Here is a 15,055-nt window from a genome sequence, read left to right as displayed (position 1 = left end):
GACCCTCTCTTTGATTAAAACCTTTGGCTACCAATCTGGCTTTGTACCTCTCTATAGTGCCATCTGCTTTATACTTGATCTTAAAGATCCACTTGCAACCAATAACTGACTTATTAGATGGTAGAGGCATAACTGACCAGGTATTATTCTCTTCCAAGGCTGAAATTTCAGTCTGCATAACTTGAACCCACCTTGGATCAAGGCTAGCTTCCTCAAAGGTACTTGGTTCAATCTCAGTAGAGGAAGCAACAACATAGGCTTGATAGGAAGGGGATAAATGATCATAGCAGATGTAGTTGGCAATAGAGTAAGGTTGTATATCAGTAGGAATGGTGGAAGAGTAAGCAGTAATGTAGTCTTTTTGCCATATTTGAGGTTTCTGCCTCTGGTGGACAGTCTAGTAGGAGGTGCTGGTGGAGAAGAGGAGGCAGGGACATTTGAAGTAGACATGATGGGAGCTACAGGTGGAGAAGGAAGGGGTGGTACTATAGGAGAACTAGTGGGATCAGGATCCTGAACAGGCTCATCAGCAGATAGGAATATTCTGAAATCTTCAGTAGAGTTAGTGCTGAAAGGGAAGGTATTTTCTCTAAATTAAACATCCCTACTGATAAAGAATTGTTTGTCTTTTAGATTATAGAGAATATAGCCTTTGGTGGTTGGACTGTATCCCATATGAACAGATGGAATACTTCTAGGTTAGAACTTGTCATTCTTAGGTAAAGCAGCAGCAAAGCAAAGACAGCCTAGAACCCTCAGGTGATTCAGAAAAGGTTTCACTTTGTGAAATGACTCAAAAGGGGATTTACCATCAAGTACTGATGTAGGTAATCTATTGATAAGATAGGCTGCTGCCAGAACAAAATGACCCCAGTATTTTAAAGGAATATGACCTTGAAATTTGATTGCCCTTGCTACTTCTAGAAGGTGTCTATGCTTTCTCTCAGCTATACCATTTTGCTGAGGAGTATGGATACAAGTTCTCTGATGAACGATGCCAAGAGAACTAAAGAGTTTTTGACATTCATGATTAACAAACTCTGTTCCATTATCAGTTCTAATGACTTTAACAGAAGCAGCAAACTGGTTTTTCACCATAGTTAGGAAATTCTGCAAGATGACCAGAACATCATATTTGAACTTTATTAAGAAAATCCATAGCATTCTAGAGCAATCATCAACAATAGTGACAAAGAACCTGTTACCATCATAAGTAGGCACTTTGTAAGGACCCCAGACATCACAATGAAGAATATGAAACACATTTGCAATTCTAGAATTGCTAGTAGGAAATGGCAATCTAGTTTGTTTAGCTAGTGGACACACAGTACATTTGTGAACTTCTTGAGTACAAGAATTGAAAGGTAAAGAGAACATATGAGTAAGAGCTTTAGAAGAGGTGTGGCCAAGTCTTCTATGCCAAAGGCAGACATCAGTAATAGAGGTGTTAGACTGAGGAACATGATGTATAGTACTAGAGTTCTGAGCAACACAAGAGTTAATGAATGAGGATCGAGTAATTTTCAGCACCAGTTAATTGCAGTGCAATTAAAACTGCTCCAGAGTTGTCAATTGAACTGAGATATAATGGATGATTGTGATTTAGGTTTTCTGGTAGTGTATTGTCCACCGCCATTGTTGTGATTTCTCAAATTGCTTCTGAGCTGTGAAAAATTGGATCGGTAATCAGTCTAGTGACTGTACCGCTCTGATACCATGATGAATTTACTCCATTAATGGAGATTGAAGCTCGAGCAGTTGAGAGAGAATGAGGAAGAAGAAGTTGAGGATTGAATCACTGATTTCATTCAACTGAAAAATGAGTTGTACATCATGTATTTATACAACTAAGATAACCATCATTAACTAACTAACTAACTCATTAATTAACTAATTTCCACTAACTGTCTAAGTTCTAGTAATTACAGTTTAGTCCCCTAAGTTCTAAGTAATGTTATCATATTCAATACTTTAAATCCTGACTCCGCCTCTATTAACGATATAACAAAATATCAACACAATATAAAATAATGTAACTATAAAAAATTACTATAATATGATATAAATAATTAATGGTTCAGAAACAATACCCCGATCACTTTGGATGGACCGATCGATAACCCTTTTGATTCTAAAATCAATGGATGGAAAAAGAAAAAAACTCTCGCCGAAAAAGGTCAAATGTCTAAATGGTGAGAACGTAATGGGCTTTCTTGAATCTAAGATCATGTAACTGCTACTCCCTATGTCTCAATCTTGGTGGCAGTTTTTGCTTCCCAAGAGTCAATTTAATTCATTTTAAGCTAAATTGGATTAGATCAATTCATAATTTGTAAATCAAAATTTATATGTTCAAAAACTATATGAAAAATATTATTGTATAAATTACAATTGTTCTCATGTCGATTAGATGAAAACATTTATTTTAAAATGTTGGTCAAACTTTACATAGTTTGAATCTCATGAATAGAGCCATATAAATTCGGGTGAGATTTCTTTGTTGTGATGGTAAGCTATTTGAATCCGGAACCTAAATGACGGGGAAAAGGCCAAATGGACCAAAATAATGGCAAAAAAAGGAGTTCCTTTTCTACCTATAGCGCAATAATTTCCTGCGCTATAGGTGTTACACCTCGGAAAAGTCCCCGTACATGTACAAGGAATAGAACGACAAGGGTATGAGTGTGGGGTGTTTTACTAAGCAAGGGGTGATGATTCGTGAATTTTTGGAAATGGAAAAGTTGTAGAATTTCATGCAGCCCAGTGGTCGTATAGTGATTTACGTCCCGTAAAGTGATTTAGGGACTGTAAACCACCATCGTCCTCCAGCCTTTCAAATTCCAACTTTCTGTTAAAGTGTGGGAATGCTTAAATACGACTTGGAATACGGCCCGTAAACTGGTTTACGGACCGTAAACCTCGATCGTAAACTGCAATATTCTTCAGCCAACTTCTCTGTTTTGGACATGCTTAAATACGAACAGGGAGGACGGCTCGTAAACCAGTTTACGGCTCGTAAACTGTGGTTTACGACCACTTTTCACCCCGACTGGAATTCATTAAAGATCAAACTTTGAGTTAATAAAAGAGACCAAAGCCTCATTTTATTTCATTTTTCATCCATACAACCTTCAAGAACACTCTAGAAGCTCTCCAAATATTCATCCACAAAATTCAAGAGATCAAAGGGAAACCAAGATCATCAACATCTAATTCATGAAAGCAAGTGCATGAGACTCTATTGGAAGTCATCTTCTTCAAGAAATCTCAAAAGGGTTGAAATAGGGTTTTGGTATAAAAAGAGTATTGTTGCTCAAGGCTTGTTCCACCATCATCCAAGGTATGTTTCATGACTATACCATATGGTTCAAGGTATTGGAAGGCTTAGATACTTGAAATGTATAAGAACATAGAAAATGGGTCTTGCATGGGTGAATAGTGGCATAATTGAATAGTAGTTGAATGGAGTCATGAATGTTGATAAGCTACGGTTGTGAATATGTTATAAATAACGTCTAGACCATGAAATAAGTATTATATACGAGAAAACGTGATAACGAGCTATAACCATGGATGTGGAGAAATTGGAGGAAAATGGTAGATTTTTCTTAAAGTGTATAAGTGATGATTGTTGAAAGTAATATTGTGAGTGTCGTTACGAATGTATGAGAGTTGAAATGAAACATGGGAAAAGTATTAGAAATGAAGGAAGTGCTATCCAATTTTCCTTAGAAATAGTAGTCCGTTCTTATAATTACTTAGCTAACGACGACATGAATTCTCTTGAAGGTATATACGAGTGCATTAGGGAGAACGAGTAAGCAATAAGAATTGTAAACGTCGAAGGTATGTGAGGCTATTCCCTTTCTTTCAAAGGCATGATCCCTAGCTTACAATTTCATAAATGCTCCCATCTTTTCCTTGCTATCAAAGGTTAAATAGTCTAAGATTCCGAAGCACGATTTCCTTCTTGATATTCCATAAATGTTTTCCAAAGTAATCCCATTTTCCAAAACCAAAGGTTGTGATTATGTGAGCGTTTATGATAACGACCATGGATATTGTTTTCAATAATAATGATGATGTCAAAAATGAGAATATTATTACGCTGACCATGATGAGAGCAAATCTTATGTTTAGAAGTTTCAAGTTTTCGATTTCAAGGACTATATGAGAACGTCGAGCTATTTACTGATTTCTCAATTTATTCATGGATGGTGACTTTATTTCTAAATCTTCCAAAGTATATGAATGGATGCCTTATGAAGTTCATGATTTTATTCTATATTTTATTTTAATGTTATTCTTCATTGATAGTCTCACCTTATAATAATTGTTCCTTCAAGGTGAGACAAAGCGACAATGATTACTCCATAACATAATCGGAGGCTTTCGACCTTACGTCACTCCGACGTACTTACAACTTTTCCTTGGGCTCTCATGTATGCGAAGTATATGGTATAAGTATATGATATGTATATGTATTCAGGGGATATCTGGAAGGTGAGGCGCTATAGACGCATAGCCACCTGGTCAGCTGGCATATCATGATTTCATCCCGGACGCGGGATATATGGGTTATGGATCGGGTCGTACGTTCCTCGGCACTAACTTATTATATTTATGGATCGGGTCGTACATTCCTTGGCACTAACATATGATGACATATGGATCGGGCTGCGCGTTCCGCAACAATTTACTATATGATGCTTTATGAGTATGCATGCATGGATCCGCCTTAAGAGGCAAGCAGTTATCGATTATCTCCTTGTACTTACTTTACTTTCTTATTCTTACTTTATTTCTTGATGTATGCCTTACATACTCAGTACAATGCTCGTACTGACATCCTTCTCTTTGGATGATGTGTTCATGCCCACAGGTAGACGGGAAAGCGGTCCAGACTGATAGGAGTCACTAGCCGAGCTGAAGAGCACTCCATCTTCCGGAGGTGCTAATTGGTTGTTCCTTTTGTGTATATATTTGTATGTCACTCAATAGAGGCTCATAGATGCTCGATGTAGGTTGTGTGGTTCCACAACGTGGGTAGTACGCATGTGTATAAGTATATTGAAATATGTTGTTGTATCAACACGTTATATTTTTGTAATGAAAAGCAAATCCTCTTTTTAAAGTTAACTGGAAATAGATGAATGATTGTTAAATGGATTAGGTAAATGATAGCACGAGCGGTGCTCGGTAGTTAGCCCCGGGTACCCGTCGCGGCCCCTAGCCGGGTCGTGACACAAGTGGTATCAGAGCAGTTCGTCCTAGGAAGTGTCTACGAGCCGTGTCTAGTAGAGTCTTGTTTATCGGGGTGTTGTGCACCACATCTCTAAACAGGAGGCTACCGGGCATTTAGGAAACATGACCATCTTTCTTCTTAATAGATCGTGCGATAGGGCTGTGTTATAAGACTATCTCTCCCCTAACGGTGCGTTGTCATTTCAGCCAAACAGATGAAGGGAAAAGCTACGACGGCCCAGAAGGGCAAGATGGTGGTTGAAGAAGGGCTTGATCGAGAGCCGTCTACGGATATGGAGGAGGGCGAACCCCAGAATAACGCCCCACTTCGATTTTCCCATACCTCTCCCACTTTTAAGGATCAGAGGGAAGCCTCGATCTTAGCTCCAGTACCCCCCGTTCCTTCGCAAGATACCACGGGCCAAGAGATGAGACAGGCCATTCTTTTACTGACTCAATTGGTAGCCGCTCAGACTCAGCGGCAGAATGCGAGTCACGATGACAGGGGTTGGAGAAAGGGAGTTAATTCCTTTGGGTCTGACCGTGAGATTAGAGATGCACCTCCACAGTTTCCCAGACCCAGATTTGATGGACCTGCTTATTCAAGCTCATAACAGAGTCTCAGAGTTTCTCGTTCTCGGGTTCAGAGTGATTCCGGTCAGAAGAGGTCACCAGTACCACGATGTATTCAGTGTCGCAGGTTACATTGGGGACCGTGTCGCCGGGGCTCGGATGTTTGTTATGCTTGTGCTAGGCGGGCCATTTAAAGCGAAATTGTCCATCGCTACATGGTAAAAGTGAGGTTCGGACTACGGGAATGGTAACGGGCTCTTCATTATCGACACGCCCTCCATGGTCAGGGCCACAGGGGCTAGTAAGCAGTGGTAGAGACCGAAGAACGCCTAGTCCAAGCGGATCCCAGCATCATACCCAGGCGTTAGCTGAACGACGGGATCCTGAGTCTTCCCCTGATATTACTCCAGGTATATTGCTAGCACCCTTTTATGATTAATGCGAATACGTGTGCAAATAAGCCATATGGTAAATGTAATGTGACTGACTAAAAAGGATAACAGGTTGAGTATGCTTGCTTCATGAGGCTACCCTATGTTATGAGCAGGTTTGCAAACGAGATCAAGAAGTGTCACTCTATAGGGTGGATTATGATCTGGGTACAATGAGCCGTAACAAGAATTGTTATGTAAAGTATAGCGAGAAGACGCCTAAGGGCATGGATGATATCTTTAGTTGGGCGTATAAGGCCGAGACTACGGTAAAGATAAATAATAAAAGTAGGATAATTAGTAGGAGGAAGGTCAACACGATAGGAGCGAGATGGGGGATGATCAGGACGGATAGAATTAGTTTTAGGCAGCAAGGGACGGATTGACACAGGTGGTGTATCCTAAAGAACAAAGCGGTACTAAGTTAAGAATATGGTTCCTTATATGAAGAGTCAAGGATCGATTATTAAGTGGGAGGAGATAAGATAGCAAAGAGGAAATGTACGAAGTACGAGTGCCTAAAGAATAGTGGCGTGGTAGTTAAAGGAGAACATATCTCCTACAAATATCCCATACTAAGTTAGAACGAGTGAAGTGAATGAGGTAAAGAGTTGAAGAGGAAAAGATGATCATGAGTTATGGGTCTACTGTACGACGATGAAGCGATGAAGTAGAGTTATAACTAATAATGATAGTGGTACAATACGGATATGAAATCGGTTCCAAGCGCAAACAAGAGTAAGAGAATAAGGAGGCATGGGGCGCATTAGCGGCGTAAGAGAGACCTAAGACCTAGGGAAACGAAGATGGCGTTACAAGCAAATTTTGAGCGCCGAAGAAGAAGGCAAGTGACATTAGATGGGTGGCATGGATAGCTAGACCCACTATTAATGTAAGCATCCCTATGGGGCAGGAAGTTGTTAATCGGAGCAGATTCAGATACAGACACATAACTACTGGATGAGCTAAGTAACGTACTATTTTGCTCGGAGTGTTATATCGGGTGCATTTCTTGGTTATAAGACTGTAAGGAGAGTACGCTAAGACTCCACGACTCCACGTATGAATTGTTATAGCCATAGACTGTAGGGGACGGAATAAGTAAGGCGTAGTGTAGCCAGGTGTACGTGGATTTGAGATTTAAAGGTACGAGTAAAACCCTTAAAAGGGGAGGAAGCAAATAGAGAGGACACCAGTGTGAAGGTTGAAATGATGAACCCTACGGGAGTGTATTGACTAAAAACGGTAGAATAAGGACACGCAAAAGCAAGAAGAAGGGGGAAGAAGAAGAGCCGTGAGTCAGCAAATATAGTAAAACAATGGTGACGGGCAGAGGTGGACCCACAATTCTCTAACATTATACCACGTCATCGTCCCTCTAAATTATAAATCTCAGATGAATTTGTAGCGAAGTATAAGGCCGATCTGTGAGACGTTGTGTCCCATAAGGTCCCAAGTGGCGCAAAACGAGGAATAAAATTGCGAAACTCTGATTGCGTGACATGGTTGGAGGAGAGTTGGAATCAGTTTAGGGAGTACTGATTAGTTACTATTACTCTTCCAGCAGAATGGAAACTCTCGTTTCTCTGTCCTTATATTGATTTAATGACTTCCGGGATTGAATACTCTTTTAGCCCAAATGAAAATATAACCCCGGAGAATGTTGTGAATATAGTGGGTGACGGTAGCCCCAAGAGGAAGGCATGCAGGCCTGAGACACAGAATAATTCATGATATTAACATGGGTCTTATTGTAAAGTTACCCCGTTCTTGAGGTAAGGGCGTTAGCGAAAAGGTCATTGAGAAGGATATTGACACTTAGATGAATATGACCATGGATACGGCATACCGATGAATATGACTATGGATGCGAAGACAGACATGGATACAGGTATATGGATGGATGGGTACGAATGTGAATCGCGCAAAAGGAGTATGTAATTCGTAGATATTTACGCGTCGCCAATGAGACCAAGTGAACACTTAGGAGAGGAGTAAGAGGTAAAGTAAGGGTGAGAGAGTCATGATGCCTGGGGTAAGTTGAAGGAGGGTATATGGTAAACGGAACTGAAATGTCGAGTTGGAATTGCTGTGAGAGACAAATGGAATAATTGCTTGGGGCATAGTATAAGTACAGGTTACATACTCACCATAGAAGCTCGAGGATATGACAACCTGCGAGAGCGATAGAATCACGGAATAAAGGGGGAGAGTTAGGTTCCGATGCATTAGATCCTATAAGATCGTATACAACAAGCAAGGTATCTTATAAATATGTTAGAACTCCCACTAGGAGCATGTCAATAAAATGATGCTCAAATGACAAGAAAGTTGATGTATGAGAAAGTACCCTTTGCCACATTAGATAGGTAAGTGCGAGGACTTCGAAATAAGGAGGTGGCTTAAATCAGAGTTTGGTGGCAAAAACAATAATCGGGAAGAAATACTAGGGAAGCCAAAGTGAATGCGGAAGCCAAGTATCCGCACCTAGTCGAATCTCCAGGAAAAGTTCATGATGGTATGTATGCTTACTTTTGACTTCTGGGACGTGTGTGACCATGGACATGTTGGTATAGTGTTATAGCCCTGTGAGGCGATGATATTATGGGTTATTGTGACAAGTTGGTAGTTCCATACGACAAAGTAAACTCCGGCAAAATTTTCTTAGAATCCCCGCTGATTTAACATTCGAGGACGAATGTTCCAAAAGGGGGGAAGAATGTTACACCTCGGAAAAGTCCCCGTACATGTACAAGGAATAGAACGACAAGGGTATGAGTGTGGGGTGTTTTACTAAGCAAGGGGTGATGATTCATGAATTTTTGGAAATGGAAAAGTTGTAGAATTTCATGCAGCCCAGTGGTCGTATAGTGATTTACGGCCCGTAAAGTGATTTACGGACCGTAAACCACCATCGTCCTCCAGCCTTTCAAATTCCAACTTTCTGTTAAAGTGTGGGAATGCTTAAATACGACTTGGAATACGGCCCGTAAACTGGTTTACGGACCGTAAACCTCGATCGTAAACTGCAATATTCTTCAGCCAACTTCTCTGTTTTGGACATGCTTAAATACGACTAGGGAGGACGGCTCGTAAACTGTGGTTTACGACCACTGTTCAACCCGACTGGAATTCATTAAAGATCAAACTTTGAGTTATTAAAAGGGACCAAAACTTCATTTTATTTCATTTTTCATCCATGCAACCTTCAAGAACACTCTAGAAGCTCTCCAAATATTCATCCACAAAATTCAAGAGATCAAAGGGAAACCAAGATCATCAACATCTAATTCATGAAAGCAAGTGCATGAGACTCTATTGGAAGTCATCTTCTTCAAGAAATCTCAAAAGGGTTGAAATAGGGTTTTGGTATAAAAAGAGTATTGTTGCTCAAGGCTTGTTCCACCATCATCCAAGGTATGTTTCATGACTATACCTTATGGTTCAAGGTATTGGAAGGCTTAGATACTTGAAATGTATAAGAACATAGAAAATGGGCCTTGCATGGGTGAATAGTGGCACAATTGAATAGTAGTTGAATGGAGTCATGAATGTTGATAAGCTACGGTTGTGAATATGTTATAAATAACGTCTAGACCATGAAATAAGTATTATATACGAGAAAACGTGATAACGAAATATAACCATGGATGTGGAGAAATTGGAGGAAAATGGTAGATTTTTCTTAAAGTGTATAAATGATGATGGTTGAAAGTAATATTGTGAGTGTCGTTACGAATGTATGAGAGTTGAAATGAAACATGGGAAAAATATTAGAAATGAAGGAAGTGCTATCCAATTTTCCTTAGAAATAGTAGTCCGTTCTTATAATTACTTAGCTAACGACGACATGAATTCTCTTGAAGGTATATACGAGTGCATTAGGGAGAACGAGTAAGCAATAAGAATTGTAAACGTCGAAGGTATGTGAGACTATTCCCTTTCTTTCAAAGGCATGATCCCTAGCTTACAATTTCATAAATGCTCCCATCTTTTCCTTGCTATCAAAGGTTAAATAGTCTAAAATTCCGAAGCACGATTTCCTTCTTGATATTCCATAAATGTTTTCCAAAGTAATCCCATTTTCCAAAACCAAAGGTTGTGATTATGTGAGCGTTTATGATAACGACCCTGGATATTGTTTTCAATAACAATGATGATGTCAAAAATGAGAATATTATTACGCTAACCATGATGAGAGCAAATCTTATGTTTAGAAGTTTCAAGTTTTCGATTTCAAGGACTATATGAGAACGTCGAGCTATTTACTGATTTCTCAATTTATTCATGGATGGTGACTTTATTTCTAAATCTTCCAAAGTATATGAATGGATGCCTTATGAAGATCATGATTTTATTCTATGTTTTCTTTTAATGTTATTCTTCATTGATAGTCTCACCTTATAATAATATTTCCTTCAAGGTGAGACAAAGCGACAATGATTACTCCATAACATAATCGGAGGCTTTCGACCTTACGTCACTCCGACGTACTTACAACTTTTCCTTGGGCTCTCATGCATGCTAAGTATATGGTATAAGTATATGATATGTATATGTATTCAGGGGATATGGGGAAGGTGAGGCGCTATAGACGCATAGCCACCTGGTCAGCTGGCATATCATGATTTCACCCCGGACGCGGGATGCCCGGACGCGGGATATATGGGTTATGGATCGGGCCGTACGTTCCTCGGCACTAACTTATTATATTTATGGATCGGGCCGTACGTTCCTCGGCACTAACTTATTATATTTATGGATCGGGCCGTACGTTCCTCGGCACTAACATATGATGACATATGGATCGGGCTGCGCGTTCCGCAACAATTTACTATATGATGCTTTATGAGTATGCATGCATGGATCCGCCTTAAGAGGCAAACAGTTATCGATTATCTCCTTGTACTTACTTTACTTTGTTATTCTTACTTTATTTATTGATGTATGCCTTACATACTCAGTACAATGCTCGTACTGACATCCTTCTCTTTGGATGCTGTGTTCATGCCCACAGGTAGACGGGAAAGCGGTCCAGACTGATAGGAGTCACTAGCCGAGCTGAAGAGCACTCCATCTTCCGGAGGTGCTAATTGGTTGTTCCTTTTGTGTATATATTTGTATGTCACTCAATAGAGGCTCATAGATGCTCGATGTGGGTTGTGTGGTTCCACAACGTGGGTAGTACGCATGCATATAAGTATATTGAAATATGTTGTTGTATCAACGCGTTATATTTTTGTAAAGAAAAGCAAATCCTCTTTTTAAAGTTAACCGGAAATAGATGAATGGTTGTTAAATGGGTTAGGTAAATGATAGCACGAGCGGTGCTCGGTGGTTAGCCCCGGGTACCCATCGCGGCCCCTAGCCGGGTCGTGACAATAGGGGCCTTAGTATCGATTGTTAAATTTATTGTGGCTCCTAAAGCACAGAAATTCCTGCGCTCAACAATTTGTATAGGTTGATCCCTCAAGCGACATAAAAGTTGACCTCAAGATATCTATAAATATTGAGGGAATCCTACAATTGACAATATTAATTGATCACGCCAAAAGATACATCCCCTAAATGTATACATACCATGAAATTTGAAAAGAACTAGAAATCTCAAGTCTTGCCGCAGGACCAAGCATCATGGGAGCGCCAACAGCCTACAAGATGCTGGAAGCTAGGATCGTTAATTCGACATCATTAGAGCATGTTGGCCCTGCATGGCAGTGGAAGCTGAGGATCATGCTTGGCGCCATGACAGCGCACCACGCTAGGGTCCTAGGGAGGAGTCTCCCAGGTTAAATAAGCTAGGAAGGGACTTCGAGAAGAGAGAAACTAGTAAAAATTGAGTTAGCACTTTCCTCTACCTAGGAGTTCCGTGCCAAGGGTGATTTCTATCACTTTAAATTAAGTTGATGAGTGTTTTTGGGTTAATTACACTCACCAACACTTTTTCTCCATAGACCATGACTAAACCCCAGGCCAATTCCATAACTTGAGAAAGAAAGCATTATTTAAAAGAATCCATAGCTTAGATATGACGTATCGTCGTCATGAATACACCCGGTTTATAATAGTATTATCAAGGAGAATCTAAGAATATCTGAGTACAATTGTGGGGTATACCTCTAAAGCAAGAAAATCAACAAAAAGGGAAAACTGATGGCCGCCACCACGATCAAGAGTGGTTGGTTCACCTCAGCTAAACACAGCTAAGGCCCCGAGAAAGATCATAATAGACCTGTTGCAATACTAATAGTAGCATATAGATATGTACAGAACAGAAAAAACAACAAGTGTGAGCAGAGGCAGACCTAGGATTTGAGCGCGATGAGGGCATCATTATCTTTATTACGCCAATTACTAGCGACAAAGTTAGGCTTGCGACTCTTAAAAAACTTACTGATTACAATAGCAAAGTACAAATTTCAATATTATCAAATATCATTAATTTGGTACTAATATAACAAAAATACATCATCAACTCATACTTGAACTTGACACGTTTTCATTTTTTAAAAACGGTCAATAATAGCATCATTGCTTACAGTTGCAAATACCTCCTTCTTAAAGTAACAAACTAAACAATTAGTTTAAAATTAATCACTAATAGTACTACGTAATTCATCTTTGATGTACTTCATGGATGAGAATACTCTTTCAACAGTTGCAGTCGCGACAAGTAAAATCAGAGCCAACTTCACAAGTAAATAAACAAGTGAATAAGTCTCCACAAGATTTGCATCAACCAGCGCTTTTTCCAAATCACTAATTCCTTTTAAATCAGAGAACCTAGAGTCACCACCTCACATGTGCATTATGAAAGTGTTAAGTTGATTTCATGCCTCGAACCATGGCCTCGGCGAAACACGGCACTCGGTGCCTTACTACATGTGACCGAGCGAACCACATGGCTTGCTGAATCATCATGAGGCATAACATGAACGGAATATAACGTGAATGCATGATGAACCTTTATAAAATGTAACAAGTCATGATAATTAATAAAAAAACTTGTTTAAACGTGAGTGCGGACATAACATGAATGAGCCAAAAATGGCTATACGACTCCAAAAGTCTGACATAACATAACCGACTTGTCTAGTCTATGAAACCTCTAACATAAGTCTGAACATGAAAACATACCCGCTGGGACAAGGCCCCCAGCATACCTTTAAATGCACATCTTATCATGAAAATAATAAATAATAAATGTCTAAGCCCCGAAAGAGATGGGGCTCACCCAAAAGCTGATAAGTGTGAAGTCCTACTAAGTAGATGCGTCGTCCTATAAATCAATACCTGCATTGTGAAATGCAGTCCCTCGGGCAATAAAAGAGGACGTCAGCACATTGAATGTACTGGTATATAAAACAACTGAAAGAAATAACATGGGACATGGAATAACATGATAAGAAGTGAAACTAAAAACTTGGACATGAACATGAGCATGAATATATATATATATATATATATATATATATACATGAGTAAAACATGGTAAGTAGGGAGAGCATTTCATAAACCGACAACATGATATCACCACGTGGGTATGTGGAGTCTAGTACCTCGCCGAACCAGCAGAGCCCTCATACCTTTCCAGGGTATAAGGTGTAACGTGCCTGATGGATCCATTCAGTGAAAAGTTAAGGAATCGTCCTAACTGGGCGGAGTGATCGTTTTCCTATGGTGGCTATGTAGTTTTAGGATATCTGAGCCTTCTCGGTAATTTGTGCAACTTCCAAAATCATGGACATGATATAGTTGGCTAAGAAGCCCTTGATTTTCATGACATAACTTGTAAACATGGTTTCATGAAAGCATGACTTGTATTTAGCATGTATGTATCTTGTATCATGGCATGAGAGTAATTATATAATATAATTGCATGAAAACTTGTAAGACATGTAGTTAGGGGTACTCACGGTTCGGTTTGGATCAGTTTTATTTAAAAAATAACCAAACCAATTAAGTCGGTTATGCAAAATAGTCAAACCAAACCAAAGCAAACTATATCAGTTTTTACCATTCGGTTTTTGTCAGTTTTTATCGGGTTTTTTGATTTTTAAACATACATTGCAGTCACTATCTGAAACCAAACTCATCTGAAATAGAAAACTGGATATTGCCACAAAAGTTTGCCACACCTTTACTAGTTATTACGTTTCTAAAAATAAAAACTTGCCTAATCTTAACTATGAAAACATGGAAATATGCCAAAGTACCTAACAGTAGTACAGGTGACTCACTGGTCTATAGATATAATACTCCTTGGCAGAGCTTGCTATAAACATGGAAATATGCCAAAGTAATTTTTTCAAAAGCATGGTCCAAGAGTATAAAAACATAATATAAACTGTAATTTTTTCATTAAAAAATTAAAATACACACACTTATATATATAAATATAATTTTTAAAATATGTATATATAAAGTCGGTTTGGTTCAGTTTTTTTCGATTATTTTATACTTGAAATCAAATCCAAACCAAATATAGTCGGTTTTTAAATTTAAAAACCAAACCAAATCAAACCAAATAAATGTCGATTTTTTTTCCGGTTTGGTTTGGTTATCGATTTGGTTCGGTTTTTTGGTTTTTCGTATTCAGCCCTACATGTAGTATATTTCTTGAAACATCATAAGGAATTATCAAGAACTTCAATGAAGAATTACTAACAATTTCATACATAATATAATCATGGGACATGGGCCTAGGGTTATCATGATCATGGTCAAAACCCTAGTTTTTGTATAACTTCATAATTTATGGAAGAAGGGCGTAGGGAAGAACAATGATGTTCCCACACGTAGATAGA

Source organism: Lycium barbarum, chromosome 5, assembly GCF_019175385.1.
Source record: "Lycium barbarum isolate Lr01 chromosome 5, ASM1917538v2, whole genome shotgun sequence".
Lineage (NCBI taxonomy): Eukaryota > Viridiplantae > Streptophyta > Magnoliopsida > Solanales > Solanaceae > Lycium > Lycium barbarum.
Note: the sequence above shows the minus strand (reverse complement) of the source record.